Source organism: Lissotriton helveticus, chromosome 3_1 (genome assembly GCF_964261635.1).
Source record: "Lissotriton helveticus chromosome 3_1, aLisHel1.1, whole genome shotgun sequence".
Lineage (NCBI taxonomy): Eukaryota > Metazoa > Chordata > Amphibia > Caudata > Salamandridae > Lissotriton > Lissotriton helveticus.
In genome coordinates, this window is record NC_136061.1 from 916,247,943 (window position 1) to 916,252,887 (window position 4,945).

Sequence of the window (4,945 nt, forward strand, 5' to 3'; positions counted from 1 at the left end):
GGCGAAGGGATGCGCAATTTTATTTATGTTAATTGATGCATTTTTATATAGCGAGGACTTTACCCGAGGGTGTCAGAGCACGTCACAAATAGGAACAATAGTGTGGCTCGTGGCGTTGTTTGATGATGCCTTCTGTGCATGAGTGTGCCAGTAAAGACAACCAGAAGGAAAGGCAGGATAAAGGCGCATTCCTTATAGTCTGAATGGGGGGGGAGCGGCTTTGGAGCGGATTCCTTTGAAGTCTAATACCGAGGCTCAGACAAATGGTGGTGTGCGAGCGGCTTCTTTTGAAGTCTGCTGCCGAGACATGGTGTGGGATGTGGCTGGCGATGATGTGCACGCGCCTGGCTCACATGAACTGTACGCGATCTGCAGCTAGGTAGACTTTTCAGACCGCTTACTATAATCTCGCCTATTCAATCCCTGCGGGATAGAATAGGCGAGACATAAAAATGAATCACTCTCAACACTACGTGGATACATGCTTCAATATGTCAAGAGACCAGATGATTGCCAGGATTCATCAAAAGACACAGTTCCTCAGCCACCAATTGATGACGCTGATTCTGATGCTAGTATGCATTCTGCAGAAGAGGAAGGAATTGAAATAGAAGAAAATGAAGCAAAAAAACAAGGAAAGGAAATGGAAATTCAAATGGATGAATTTGAAGCAGAAGAGAGTACTGAAAGTAACTCTAACCATGATACTGTAAATGAGATGATGAATGAGGTTAAGGGAAAAAATTGGAATATTTTAGATGATGCTTCTTTTTGGAATTTATCAGTTCCAGATAATTTTCTGGTTGTAATCATCAAAAGAGGAAGTGCTTCTTTCCAGAACAAAGATGGCCTTTCAGAATTGCAACAAGGCAAGATCCAAAAGCAAAAGGAGATGTTTGCCAGCTATCAAAAGAGTGGTTTTACAAGGTGATGCCAAATGGCGAGAAAGTGTTGCGATCATGGATAGTTTACTCACTCGTCAGTGAGAAATGATATTGTTTTTGCTGCCGACTCTTTGCCGCTAATGCTACCGACACGACATCCAAATGTGTGACTGGGTTTCAGATGTGGTGGAAACTGAGCCCGAAAGTGCATAATCCTGAGACAGCCGAAGAGCACTTACATTGCCTTGAAAAATGGAAAACATTGGCAGCAGGACTTAAACTGCACAAAAAAATTGACGCCGAAAGTATTGCTTTGATGGACATAGAGTAGAAAAAGTGGAGAGACATCTTGCACAGGTTGCTCGATATCACATTGTTTCTTGCCAAGCAGAATCTGGCATTCCGGGGACACAATGAAGATGAATCTTCAGTGAATCAAGAACAGTTTCTTGAAATGGTTGGGATGCTTTCTAAATATGACCCAGTGCTGAAAGAGCACCTAATGAGATTAAAGCGAAGCACATGTAAACTCAAAGCATCAGTATCTTATCTTGCACCAAAAACTCAGGATGAGTTTATACATGTGAAGGAGAAGCTTGTCATGGATGTAAAATCTGCCAGGTATTTTGGGATCAAGTTCGATAGCACACCTGACACATCACACACTGACCAAATGTCCGAAGTGATCAGATATGTGAAAATACAAAATAGGAAAGTGGGAAGTAAGAGCAGTGTTTCTGGGATTTTTTTTCCTTTAAAGGGGAAAAAAGCTGTTGACCTCAGTTCTGATATTCTTAAAAATCTAGAAAGTGATGGACTCGACATTATGATGTGCCATGCTCAAGGTTGCGATAATGCTGCCACTATGGCTGGAATCCATGGGGGTGTACAAGCCATTTTGAAAAGAAAGAACAGGAAAGCTATTTTTAATGGATGTGTGGACCATTCGCTTAACTTGAGCGGCCAACACTCTTTTGCTGAAAATGCTTTGTGTGTGACTTTTTTTAACTCTTGAGACAATGTTTTCCTTCTTTGCTGCTTCCACTCACTGATGGGATGTTTTAATGGACCACACTGGAGTCTCAGTGAAAAGACTATCAACAAAACCCTGGAGTGCTCATCATGCTGCAGTAAAGGCAGTGAAAGAAAAATTTGATGAATGTGTGATAGCAATTGAAGCTCTATGGGATCCAGATGAAAATTTAGACACAAGAGGTACAGCCCGAGGTCTTTTGCTTGCTGTCTGCAATTTCACGATTCTGTGCTACCTCTACTTTTGGTGTGATGTACTTGAAGAAGTTAATCTTACACAGCTGTACCTTCAGACTAAGGGCTTAACTCTTGACAAGGTGGTGACAAAGCTAGAGACGCTAAGACTTTTTTTGTACGAGCAGCCAATCATCTAGTGGAGCAGGCAATTGAACAGGCGCTTTTAAATTCAGACCAATATGGAATTTCAGTATAGAGCAGACCCAGGTTCAAGAAGAGGATGACAGATGAGAAGACAAGAGATGCTGGACTAACGCTGCAAGAAGAAAACAAGAGGGCGATGCTTGAGTGTATTGATCGTTTCCATTCTGAACTCCAGATCAGATCAAGAGCCATCAAGGATGTAGCAGCCATGTTTGAGGCTATTCAAGCCAAGAGTTTGATATCTGCCACTGATGAAGAGCTATTGGTGTCCATTCCAAAATTGTCCCTTTCTATGATGGGTTATCCAAGGGAGAGCTTTTATTAGAAATGCCAAAACTGATAAGGCACCTGACGGCAGCAGAGATTGATCTCGAAGAAGCCAAAGACGTGTCAGTATTTGATGTTTTGAAATTCATAGCTGAATGGGACTTCCTAGAATCTCTCCCATATCTCTCAGTGAGCCTAAAATTATTTCTTACGATCTGTGTGTCTGTGGCTTCATGTGAGAGGAGTTTTTCAAAGCTGAAGTTTATAAAGAACTATTTGCAATCTACCACGAGCCAGTCAAGGCTTTCTGATCTTGCAATATTATCAATTGAAAGTGATTTGGCGAAAGGAGTTGATTTCGATGAAGTATTTAACAAGTTTGCAGCTTTAAAGGCCAGGAAAGGAAAGTTCTGATTAGTCGAGATTTAATGTGTCATTGTAATTTGTACTGATGCATACTATTCTGGCAGTTGCTGATTGTGCAAGCCCAATACAGAACGGTTACAACCTTATCTCATGTAACAGTAAAGTAAGTTTAATGTTAAAATTAAAATTAAAAAGTAACATATTTTCTATGTAGTTCTTAGTTCTTAACTTCTTACAGTCTTTTACCTCCGACCTTGAATTAAATTTTTCTTCTATGTCCTTTGTAAAGCTGGTCAGGACCTACATTTACAAACGTTACGACCTACATTTACAAACGATTCTGTATGGTCCCGTTATTTGGCACTGGCGGACTTGGAGGAGGTCCATGGGGTAAGTTTGGGGGTGACACCATAAGTTACCGCACCGGGTGACACCAACCCTAGTGACGCCGCTGCCTGTGCCTACACGTCCCAAAAGCTAGTTTAAATACATGATGTAACAGTGAATATATTTGTATTTGTATGGATTTGAGGATATTTAGCAGCTTACTGCCCTTTTCATCTAATGAACGAAAATGAGAGATCAACAGTGCAATTTAACTGGAAAAAGAATGTCAAATGTAAATGAAAGAATTTGATCTATGCTCTAAAGGGTTACCAGATGCTTCTGTGTCATTGAGATATCATATCTCGGCCAGAATTTCCTACTGCAAACCATTGAACTTTAGTTCAATTGGCTTAAGTTGGGTAACTGTGGACTATCACTGCCAGAATGTGCTGCCTTGTCAAATAATAGCCCCAGACATGGTTACAGTGTCCTGGTGGCATGGAGCCATTCAGTAAACTGATTCAGAAAGAAAGAATGCGGCTGCATAGTGCAATATACCAGGTAGACACATTCTATTTAAAAAAAACTGTCAAGAGGAGCAACAAGTATTTAGACATTAATTGAGGAGAGTGGACAGGTACATGGAATGGTTTATCCATATGAGGTTTCTAGCAATGATTTGTACCAAGGTTCTATGACGGAACCCCACATGCATTTACCATGCATGCCTTTACAGTGCAGTCTCTACCCCGACGTTACCACGCCTTCCTTTACCACACAAGTCATCACAACGACTTGCCTTACGGGGCGCTGCACTTTGGAATAGTATAATTTACGTTTCTAACTACAGTTTACGCAACAGTAGAGAAGGTGTTGGACGCATAGTCCAACACCAGTTCAAAAATGCATGGTAACTTCACAGTCAGGGTAGTGACTGCATTGTAAAGGCACGTTGTGGTAGTTAAAGCGTGGTAAAGGATGTTTCCCTTTTTATCAGTCATTCATAACTTATAGCCCAGCAATTGAAACTGGATGAAATTTGTCAGAACTCTGTAACAGAATGAACACTATAATGGATAACTGTTTCACAGTCAGAACCTAGCAGTATGAACATTGGAGTGTATAGCTGGTTTACTGTAAATACATAGCAGTAGGAATATTATAAATGAATGGTTGGTTCATTAAAGCACTTTATTATTGCAGCACTATTTGAGTAATGTAATTGTTCCATTGCCAGAATCCTATTGTGTGTGTGTTAACTGTTTTAATCTCCTGTTAAAGTGCCTGTTGGCATTCTCAATAACACAACGCTTGTTGAAATACTTTACTTGGAGAATTCTGGTATGTTGTATGTAACTCACATTTAGCTTCGCTAAAAATATCCAGACTACAATGCTCAGAATTCCTTCAGTGGCAGCCATTTTGGGTGTAGTTCACTGTAAATACTGACCACACCCTGGAACAAATACTCAGTGCAAGGACAACTCTTGGAGGACTCTACAAGTGGCGGCTCATAGATGACAAACTATGCTTTGCTATCCCTACAGAAGAGTATTCTGTGGCGGAAAATGGAGACAACTAGATTGCAAAGCCGGACTCACCATTGTTTAATGGTAGAGAGCTCAGTGCAAGAACATTTACTCAAAATACTGATTTAACTACAAAAGCCTCATCTAAAAATTGGCTAT

The 4,945-nt window shown here is 40.6% G+C and overlaps 1 pseudogene; it reads left to right on the forward strand.

Annotated features, from left to right (window-relative positions):
• Positions 1–481: 481 nt before the first annotated feature.
• LOC144824177 (zinc finger MYM-type protein 1-like) lies at positions 482–1,899 on the forward strand (annotated as a pseudogene).
• The last annotated feature ends 3,046 nt before the right edge of the window (positions 1,900–4,945 follow it).